This window comes from Plecotus auritus, assembly GCF_963455305.1.
Source record: "Plecotus auritus genome assembly, chromosome: 1".
Taxonomy (NCBI): Eukaryota; Metazoa; Chordata; class Mammalia; order Chiroptera; family Vespertilionidae; genus Plecotus; species Plecotus auritus.
In genome coordinates, this window is record NC_137770.1 from 108,061,832 (window position 1) to 108,073,578 (window position 11,747).

Here is an 11,747-nt window from a genome sequence, read left to right on the forward strand (position 1 = left end):
TATAGCTAAGCTTTGGAAACAGCCTAAGTGCCCATCAGCAGATGAGTGGATTAAAAACTGTGTAACATCTACACAATGGAATACTACGCTGTGGTAAAAAAGAAGGAATTCTTACCATTTGCAACAACATGGATGGAATTGGAGACCATTATGCTAAGTGAAATAAGCCAGTCAGAGAAAGATAAATATCACATGATCTCACTCATTTATGGAATATAATGAACAACATAAACTGATGAACAAAAACAGATCCAGAGACAGAGAAGCATCGATCAGACCATCAAACCTCAGAGGGAACATAGGGGAGGGTGGGGATAAGGGGGAAAGATCAACCAAAGGTCTTGTATTCATGGATATAAGCCTAACCAATGGACACAGTCAACAGGGGGGTGAGGACATGAGGGGTAATGGAGGGATAAGGACACATATGTAATACCTTAATCAATAAAGAAATTAAAAAAAAATAAAAACATGAAACAGGAGAAGCAAAACAGAAAGGTACACAGACAGCTACAGCACCAACGAAAGCAACCACCAGAGAAGACAGAATTAGGAAAGAGAAAAGAGTGCAAGAAAAGAGGAGAAGAGAATTTGTTGGGCACTAGGCCGGCCAGTGGGAGGATAAACGGGCTGTGGGCCAGCAGGTGGACTGGACTGGGGCTGGGCAAGTTTGCATGGCAGCTTGTGAGCACAGGGTGTGGGGCCTGCTGGCTTCTGCATGCCCACTGCCATGGCTTTCTGCCAGAGGACAAAAAGTTACCCCCTCTTTAGCTAGGAGTTCGTCACCCACAACCATGCAGACATTGGCTTCTGCCTGGTGCTCTGCATCCTCATAGGGCTTATGTTTGAGATTAATAGAGTAAATCTAGTATCTGAACTCTGACCTGTGACATGCCATCCCCAAGCCCCACCTGCCAACAGTGCTCTGAAGGCTTTGCCTGGCCAACTAATACTGTTGCTTCTACAAAATCCCACTTCATCTGGAAGGCCTCTTTAACTACTTTGACCAAATGGCATGCTTTCTTCCTCAAAATTATGAGAATGAATTAAAAACAGTACAGGGTGGAGAAGATGCTGAGAGGAAATGCATCAGTACTTAATTACATTCTTCTGAAGCCTAGTTTCAAATAGGAGTTATCCATTATATTTAATGTTTAATGCATCACAGTTTTTGACTCACCCAAATTAGTCTTCACTTGTGCCATCTAATAGGCAGCTACTAGCCACAGTTGACTATTTCAATGTAAATGCATTAAAATAAAATAGAAGTAGGAAAAAAAATATGAGAAAACAAAATAAACACAAAAAAGCACAACAAAAAAATAACAATAAAAGGGGGGGTGGAATATGTAGATGCAGAACTGAAATAAACTAAGAATCAAGAATTAGAGGAGTAAGGAAGGAAAATGGTTTAAAATAAAGGAGGGAGAAAAGAAATGAAATGATAAGTAAAAACTTGAAAAGGAAAATAGAGGAGAAAGCCGATAGACCTAAAATAAGAAAAAGGGAGCCCTAACCGGTTTGGCTCAGTGGATAGAGCATCGGCCTGCGGATTGAAGGGTCCCATGTTCGATTATGGCCAAGGGCATGTGCCTTGGTTACTGGCACATCCCCAGTGGGAGGTGTGCAGGAGGCAGCTGATCGATGTTTCTCTCTCATCAATGTTTCTAACTCTCTATCCTTCTCCCTTCCTCTCTGTAAAAAAAATCAATAAAATATATTTTAAAAAAATAAGAAAAAGGGAAAAGATGAGAAAGCAGTAGAAAAAGAAAAGAGAGGAGGGAAAAATAGAGTAGTGAAAAAAAAGAAAGAAAATTGAGTAGGAAAAGGGAAGAGGAAAATTTGATATATGAATGAAACAACAGACTAGAATAATAAATCAATAAATTTTAAAAGAAAAAAAGGAAAGAGAAAAAATTAAAAAAATAACAGAGAGGAAAAAAAGTGAAGTGGCATTTGTTTCAGCAGAATTTAGTGCCCCATGGGAGATCACTTTGGACCCCACTCTTCTGTTTGCCAGTTCTGATCTTCCTGTTAGGTACTAACCACTGTCAGGAACCATCCTTTGGTTTTCAGTGGCCTGCTTGAATCTCCAAGCGATTTGATCCACTGTTTGGTTTGCATCTGTCTCCACAGGCCTTTGCTGTAAGCAGGAGGGGCCAATCTGCCATCGAATGTAGGTTTGTTAGCAGCATAGTGTCCTGCAAACTTCCCCTGATTTCCCAGGCTCCGCCTTTGCCCACCTTTATCTGCTAGCCAGCTGTCAATCTGAATCTCTCAAAAGCCTGTTTCTGAAAAGACTTTAGGCAGGGGAGGTGCTGTTTAGTTTTCAGAGAATATGGTGGGTGTGTTTCCCTGTCCCAGAGCTATTCCTCTGGGAATGGTCCAAAATATTAATCTGCCCTTGTCTGGACAGAGATCCTTGTATGGAGACCAATGGGGTCAGCTGAAACCTGGAGTTTTTATTAGCTCCCCCATGGGAAGAAAGTACCAGTATGGTTCCAGGATAGTTTGGTAGATGGCCACTTCCCCAATCCAGTCACTGAGGGCTCCTGAGACTCTTCAAACCTGTAGGTTTAGCCTCTGTTTTTGTTTTCTCAAAATGCAGGTCAAAAGGTCAAAATGCAGGGTGTAGCATGCAGAGCTCCTGGGGATGGAGCAGGATGAATCACCTACAGGGTTTGTTTTTGTTTTTTTCCTTTACCTGCCCTGTGGCTACTGGGAGTGGCTAGCTCCTCTCAGGAAAAATGACCATTTTGGTTTTGGGGCCTACGACCTAATACTCCTGGCTGCTATTCAACCACATCTCCCCAAAATGCTTCCCACCCCAGCTCTCCTTAGGCACCTTGAGTATTTGTGAAACATGGGGTATAGGAGCGGATCTCCCCCTTGTGGGACAGAAGAAGTGGGGGGGGGAATCCCTGCCCTTGTAGGTCACTGGGTGTCCGGCCACTGTGGTCAAGCTATCTGGAGTGCAGTGCTCACACTGGCAGCCCTGCTCACAGCTGTGTATGGCCCCCAAGCTCTGGGAGCACCTGATTGTGGCTTAGGAAACACTTATATCCCTGGCACCTGCTGGGTGGGGGTTGCAGGACCCTGGGATGGTATCTCCCTCTTCCTCCTCTCACCCCACCAGGTGCAGAGTCTGGGTTGTGCACCTGTGGGTCTGCGGTGCCTGTCGCTGCAGCGGGCTGCATTGTCCCAGATTATGGGGTGTTGTCGGGATGTGTGAGAATAAATAAGTAATCCTTTCTGTCAAAGAACAGTTAAGAGAGCCGATATTTTGGACTGCGTGATTTGGCAGCCACCATGTTGGCTGCATGACTTGCAGCTCCCCGGGGGGCTGCCATCTTGAAATGGCAAAGGCCAACCCTTCCTTTGAATTAGCCAATCGCGAAAGACTGTGAGCCTGAGCTCCAATCAAGAGTGAGGGACAGGAGAGGATCCAAGATGGCGGCGTAGGTAAACACCTAAACTGCTGCCTCGCACAACAATTTCAAAACTACAACTAAAAGACAAAATGTCTATCACCCAGAACCACGGGAAAGCTGGCTGAATGGAAGTTCTACAACTAGAAGGAAAGAGCAAACAGCATTGAGGGGTGCACAAGCGCTGAAAAGCTGAGGTATGGAGGCACGCGAATCGGGCTGGCGATGGGCGACTGGGAGCGCTGCATTTTTCAACCCGAAGGGAGATAAGCTCCCGATTACTCCGAACTCCAGTTTCTGGGGAGACGTGGGGGACCCAAACTCCTACGGGGAGAAGCTGGACTGTCTGCCGTGGGGTCGGAAAGTGAGGGAGGCTTGCTTGCAGGACTGCGCGCAGGATTGTGCTGGGGCGTGGGACGCGGGGACGCAGTCGGAGACCCAGAGTCAGCTTACTGGCAGCCATCGCTGTTTGCCACGCCCTAGCCTAGTCACACCCTGAGACCCCGCCCCACACAATCTACAAACCCACCCAAGCTCCAAGCAGCGGCTTTAGCATATGAATGACCTGCCCTATCGCAGCTTAACCTAGCAAACTTGCAGCCCAGGTCAGACAGCTCCAAAACCTCCAAACCCCAAGCAAAGAGGAGAAAACTGTAGTTCTCGCTGTAGCTCCTGCTGGGTGGCCTCAGACAGTAGCTGACCTGCACCCCATTGGAGATCCAGAAGCCAGTGTACCTAGTGGTCAGTGTGAGACACCGGATTTTAACTCCTCACATCCATAAGTGACACATTCAAGAGGCAGACTCAGTGAGCACCAAAGCCCCACTGAAACAGGTCCTGCACCATAAGCGTGTCTCCAGTGCAGCAGTTCTTCCATTATAGACACAGCAGCTCCTCACAGCCAATTGGCCTGGAGGTCAATTCCTCCCAGTGTACCAACAGCAATCAAGGCTTAACTACACCAAGACTTTGCACTCAGCCCACAAAGGGGTGTACCAAAAGCGTCCACCTCAGGTGATTGGGGAGGCTGAGCTATTGGCCCCTATAGGTCACTTACCACACAAAGCCACTCCATCAACACAAGGAAGCAGCAAAATGCGGAGACAAAGAAACATGTCACGAATGAAAGAAATGGAGGAAAGCAAACTACTGGACAACATAGAGTTCAGAACCACATTTATAAGGTTACTCAAGAATCTTCTAAAAACCGCTGAGGAACTTAGTGAGACCTTTAAGGATCTTAATGAGAATGCCAAAAAAATGGAAAAGGACCAGTCAGAAATTAAGCATACACTGTCTGAAATAAAGAATATACAGAAACTCAACTGTAGATCAACGTACCCCAAGAATCAAACCAAAGATCTGAAATATGAGGAAACAAAAAACACCCAACCAGAAAAACAAAAAGAAAAAAATACAAAAATATGAAGATAGTGTAAGGAGCCTCTGGGACAACTTTAAGCGTACCAACATCCGAATTTTGGGGGTGCCAGAAGAAGAGAGAGAGCAAAATATTGAAAACCTATTAGAAGAAATAATGACAGAAAACTTGCCCTACCTGGTGAAAGAAATAGACTTACAAGTTCAGGAAGCACACAGAGCCCCATACAAGAGGAATCCAAAGAGGACCACACCAAGACACATCATAATTAAAATGCCAAGGGCAAAAGACAAAGAGAGAATCTTGAAAGCAGCAAGAGAAAAACGGTTAGTTACCTACAAGGGAGCACCCATACGACTGTCAGCTGATTTCTCAACAGAAACTATGCAGGCCAGAAGGGAGTGGCAAGAAATATTCAAAGTGATGAACAGCAAGAACCTACAACTAAGATTACTCTACCCAGCAAAGCTATTATTCAGAGTTGAAGGTCAGATAAAGAGCTTCACAGACAAGAAAAAGCTAAAGGAGTTCATCACCACCAAACCAGGATTACATGAAATGCTGAAGGGTATTCTTTAAGAAGAGGAAGAAGAAGAAAAAGGTAAAGATAAAAATTAGGAACAACAAAATGACATCAAATACATACCTACCAACAAGTGAATCTAAAAATCAAGTGAATAAAAAATCTGAAGAACAGAATGGACTGGTGAATATAATAGAATCAGGGGCATAGAAAGGGAGTGGACTGTCAATTCTCAGGGGGAAGGGGGTGTGAGGGGTGCGGGAAGAGATTGGACAAAAATCTTACACCTATGGATGAAGACAGTGGCGGGGGGGTAAGGGCATGGGGTGGGGTGGGGAATCAGGTGGAGGGGAGCTATGGGGGAAAAAAAGAGGAACACCTGTAATAATCTGAACAATAAAGATTTATTAAAAAAAAAAAGAGTGAGGGACAGGTCACGTGCATCAGGATTAAAAACCTGAGCAGACCACCTGCTCAGTGTGTGTGTGCTCCCAGATCATGTGTGTGTGCACCCTTCTGCAGAAGTAAAGTATTTGCCTTGCTGCCTAGCTTCCAAGTATGCTTTGTGTTCTACCAGGAGCCCTGTATTTGGGGGCTCACTTTATTTCTTACAATTTGGGGGTGTGTCCAGGATACCGTTTGTCATCACAGGGGGAAATTGGACCCCTCTCCTGAGGAGGTGTGCCCTGCTGCCAAGTTGTGGCAGCCTCGTTGAGGAGGGACAGCCATTACCCCCCGGGCCAACTATGAACTCAGGATGGAGAGTCAGCCAGCAATGCATGAAGGGCTCAAGCAAGAACCACAGCAATCAGGTAACCTCATGCATGAGCCAAAGTGGGATACTGGATTGAGTACACTTTGGTGATTGGGTATCCTCAGTGGTCGGGTATATGTGACTGGGATGTGTCTTGGACATAAAGCAAGTGTAGAGTTCTGATCTGCAGTTCTGTTCTGCGAGGAAAGCAGCCAGAGAAGGATAAAGCAGATCTTGGGGAGTACGAGAAACTTCCAATATGGGGGATTGAATACATAGTCATAAAGGACCTGCCAAGGATGGGAAACAGAAATTCTAGGCCTAGGGACTACATTCCCCACAAACAGTTCATTGGGGAGAATGCTGAGATTCTGGGGAGGGGCAGTTCCCAAACCAGGGAAGCCATTGCTCTGCTTTGGTGTTTGTTTTATTTTTAATGCAGGGCATTCTGTGTGTAAACTTTTAGTGTGTTGCGTGCGCCTGTGTAAGAGTTTTTCTCTTGATGTTCTATGTCTCTTTGTTGTTTGTTTAATTTGTTTAAAGATGGGGCAAGTCCTGCTTTGGGAAGCTCAGTTATGTGTGGTGAGGCTGAACACGTGACAGAGATTGCAGGAAAGTCCCAGCAACTGCCAAGAATTTTTGATCTTGGGGATTCTTCCTGCTCTCCCTCTCAGGGTGTCAGCCACCAGAAATTCTTAGCTGGTGAGATTTCTGTTTGTGTGTCTATAATGTAATTTTGGCTTTCTATCTTTTAGGGACTTTAGTTTACTCTCCCCTGGTTTATGAATATAGGGACAAAGATTACATGGGGAAGTAGGGATTATAGGCATGGGGAAGTAAGCTATACAGGCTGGGTTGGGCTACAAAGTTAATGCTTCCGTGATAATGGGCAGTTCTTGAATGAGCATGGACCACATTCTAAGGTTGACTCCCAGATTCCAGGGGCGTACAACTTCCAGCCAGGTTGGTATGTCCTTGCTTTGAACAGAAAGGGTAATCATGGGAGAACCAAGATGGTGGCATAGGTAGACACCTGTACTTGCTGCCTCCCACAACCACATCAAAATTACAACTAAAATACAGAATAATTATCATCCAGAACCAAGGGAAAGCTGGCTGAGTGGAAGTACCACAACTAGAGCAGTAAAGAAGAAAGCACATTGAGACTGGTAGGAGGTGCAGAGGCGCAGAATGGGCTGGCACCTGAGTGTACGGCTTTTCTAATTGGGAGGGAGATACAAGCTCCTGCTTGCTCTGAGCTCCAGTGCTGGGTGAGACTCTGGGGGACCCAGACACAGACGGGGAGAAACTGGGCTATCTGGCATCAGGGCAGGAACTCAGTGGCGGCTTTCTTCCAGATGAAGGTGCTCCCAACGGTCATTGTTCCTGTGCTGGGACCTCCCTGGTGCAGGGCTGACTGGCAGCCATTGCTGTTTGCTCTGCCCTAGAGATTCCCTGAGACCCCGCCCCACCCAATTTACAACCCCACCCAAGCTGTGCACAGCGGCTTTTGCATATGAATGGCCTGTCAAACAAACTGAAGCCTTAAACCTGTCAAACAAACTGAAGCTGGGTCAGGGAGCCCCAAAGCTATCAAAAGAAGGCCCAAGGCCAGCACCAGCAGCAGCCTGCCTTGTTTCACAGCTAGGCCTTGTCTGAGCACTTCCAAACCCTATACAAAGAGGAGGAATCTGCAGATCTCTCTATAGCTCCTGCTGAGTGGCCCCAGGCAGTGGCTGACTTTGCGCCTCCTTGGAGATCCAAGAGCCAGTGTACCCAGTGGTCAGTGTGAGACCATACCAGATTACAACTCTTCACATCCTTAAGTGACACACTCAAGGGGCAGACTCAGTGAGCACCAAAGCCCCATTGAAGCAAGTCCTGCTCCATAATGGAGTCTCCTGCACAGCAGCTCTTCCATTGTAGACACAGCAGGTCCCCGCAGTCAATTGGCCTCAAGGTCAATTCCCCCCAGTGATACCAACAACAATCAAAGCTCACCTGCAATAAGACTGTGCACACAGCCCACAAAGGGGTGCACCTAGAGTGCCCACCTCAGGTAACTGGGGAGGCTAAGCCACTGGGCCCTATAGGACACCTACTACACAAGGCCACTCTACCAACTCAAGGAGACATAGCAGCTACCCAATACATAGAAACAAACACAGGGAAACAGCCAAAATGTGGAGACAAAGAAACATGTCACAAATGAAAGAAATGGAAGAAAGCAAGCTACTCGATATAGAGTTCAAAACCACAGTTATAAGGTTCAAGAATCTTCTAGAAACCTCTGAGGAACTTGGTGAGACCTTCAAGGATCTTAGTGAGAATGCCAAAAAAAAAAAAAAAGAGGAACCTAACTGGGTTGGCTCAGTGGATAGAGGGTTGGTCTGCGGACTGAAAGGTCCCAAGTTCGATTCTGGTCAAGGGCATGTACCTGGGGCACATTCCCAGTAGGAGGTGTGCAGGAGGCAGCTGATGGATGTTTCTCTCTTACTGATGTTTCTAACTCTCTATCCCTTTTCCTTCCTCTCTGTTAAAAATCAATAAAATATATTTTTTTTAAAAAAAAGGAAAAGGACTAGTCAGAAATTAAGCATACACTGATGAAATAAAGAATAATATACAGAGATTCAACAGTAGACTAGAGGATCCCAAGAATCAAGTCAAAGATTTGAAATACAAAGAAGCAAAAAACATCCAACCAGAAGAGCAAAAAGAAAAAAGAATCCAAAAATATGAAGACAGTGTAAGAAGCCTCTGGGACAACTTCAAGCGTACCAACATCCAACACCTCCTGTCTCTCCAGCAGGGAACAGTGTTCGGAGTTCATGAGAAATGTATCCGGATGCGTAAATGGCCGAGTATTCTCAGAAGCCCATCATACTGCACTGTCAATACCCTGTGCTGATGCCTGGTGATGTCTTGGGGGACCCTGACTTGTGGCCTTGCCCAGCACTTTGAGTGGAACTTGTGCTCTGATACAATTGGCTATCCCTTTCACTTTGGCATATTGTAACCCTTTTTCAATGCACAGACAGACTAGGAAGAGGAGAGAGTCTGGGTGGCTCCTTTGATCCCCATATTTACACAGATCCCCTTGGGGTTCCAAGAGGGGTGCCAAATGAGTTTAAGGCTAGAAATCATATTGCTGCAGGGTTTGAATCTGTCCTGTTCTGGTGGCCCACTGTAAACAAGACTGTGGATTGGATTAATTATATTTACTATAACCAGCAAAGGTTAGCTATATTCGAGACACACTTAAAGGTATAGCTGAGCCCTAACCGGTTTGGCTCAGTGGATAGAGCGTCGGCCTGCAGACTGAAGGGTCCCGGGTTCGATTCCGGTCAAGGGCATGTACCTGGGTTGCGGGCACATCCCCAGTAGGGGGCGTGCAGGAGGCAGCTGATCGATGTCTCTCTCTCATCGATGTTTCTAACTCTCTATCCCTCTCTCTTCCTCTCTGTAAAAAATCAATAAAATATATTTAAAAAAAAAAAAAAAAAAAGGTATAGCTGAATAGCTAGATGCCACGAGCAGGATGACCTGGGAGAACAGGTTGGCCTTGGATATGATTCTGGCAGAAAAAGAAGGAATATGTGTAATGTTGGGGCCAGTGTTGTACATCCATCCCTGACAACACAGCCAGACGGACCATCACTGAGGCCCCACAGGCATTGGCAGCTTTAGCTGATGAGTGAGCTGGAACCTGGGATCAAGGGTCCTCTCTCTGATTCACTAGAGCAAGGGTTTGAAAAGTGGAAGGGAATGATGGTGTCCATATTCACCCCTTTAATTAGAAGTTACAGTGATGGGATGTTACATCATCCCATGTATTGGGGGGGGGGGGGGGGGTCTTATTCCAAGGGTTAATTGAAACTGCATTGACCAAACAGCAAAATAGTTTCCTCCTAGACACTGCAGAGCATGAAGTCAATGAGTGTTAGCCAAGTTTGAAGAAAGAAGTTTAAATTAAGAAAAGAGGGGAATTGTGAGAATAAACAAGTCACCTTTCTGTCAAAGAACAGCTTAGACAGCCGCCATTTTAGATGTACTTTGCAGCTGCAATGTTTGCCACATGGCTTGCAACTCCCCTGGGGACCGCCATCTTGAAGCAGCAAAGGCCAACCCCTCCCTTTGAATTAGCCAATCTCGAAAGACTGTGCGCCTGAGCTCCAGTCAAGAGTGAGGGACAGGTCATGTGCATCAGGGATTATAAAGCCGAATGGACCTCTGCTCAGTGTTCACATGCTCCCAGACCATATCCTGTGCACCCTCCTGCAGGAGTAAAGCTATTTGCCTTGCTGCCTGGCTCCCAAATATGCTTTGTGTTCTACCAGGACCCCTGAATTTGGGGGCTCGCCTTATTTCTTACAGGTGCATGGGGTGGGGAGCCCTGGGAATGCTGCCACGTGGGGTGGGGGCGGTTGCAAGGTCCGCTGGATGGCCTCTCTCTCTCTCTCCTCCTCCTCCCACCCCACCCTGCATGGAGTCTGGGCCGCAGGGAGGAAGCTTCATCAAGCAAGATGGGAGTGCTTCCACACTCTGCTCACCCCTGCAAAGCAGTTTCTACTCTTGTTCTGCCCCTGCTGAATAAAGAACCTCTTACACAGGATCTGGGGTCTGGACCATGGAGACAGTGGTCTGTGTGGGGCACAGAGGAGCAAGGGTAAGCACCGAGGGACCCCTGGGAGAGTTGTGGAATACAGAGTAGAGAAACAAAAGATGCATCTCCAAATTAAACCTGACTGGAAACTGGGCCAGGGTTGGATTTTGTGTTGTGGGTCATAGTGTGCTGGTTTCACATGCTAATATGTCTCTCGGTTTTCTTCCTGGCTGTCTAGAACAGCCAGATGGACCCAGAGTGCTAAGTGATCAGCCATTATATGCATTCCCCTGATGGGTCAGTTTTAATTACATTTGTGCTAGAGCCCCTTTGAGGCCACCTGCTTGCCTTAGGGATTGACCCTAGGCCCCTACTCATGTAGGGATATCCAAGAGTCTCAGACTTGAGGGAGGAATTGCCTTTGTTCTTTGGAGCTGGCAGGGACCCAAGCACTCATTTTGTTGTTGGTTGGACTTTGTCTTGTGACTGGCAGGGAGCCTATTTGCTCTCTCTAAACCCAGTCCTCATATGGGAGACTTTTTATGTGGCAGTAATCCCTATGGCTCTTATAAATGGCCTGTATATGCATTTGGGAAAATGGAGAGTGAGAGAGAAATGCACACTTTGAAATGGCAGCCAAGTTAGGTAGCTGGTGGATACACAGTAACGTCTCCAAAATTATAAGGGATAGTGAAAAGGTGACAGAATCCACTGTACTCACCATTTGATGTAGAGAGATGACTGCACAAATGTGCCTGGTACCAGCCACCAAATCTGAAACGTGGGGTCTGGGGAGCAGATCTCCCCCTTGTGGACTCTTGTATCATAAAGTTTGAAGAATAAAATTTGTGGACTAAAAGGACTTGTTAGTAAAAGGGTGGACATTTATTGGAAGCAAATACAGACTCTTTCTCCATTTTACCAGCTTCAAAGTAAAAATCCCACGTGGTGCCCCCCGCCCCCCCACTTTCTCTCTCCCTTATCTTGCAACATTCCTCTATCTCCTGTGATCATATGTTTCCCCCTTTCCAGCATCTGTCGACATTTCTCTATCC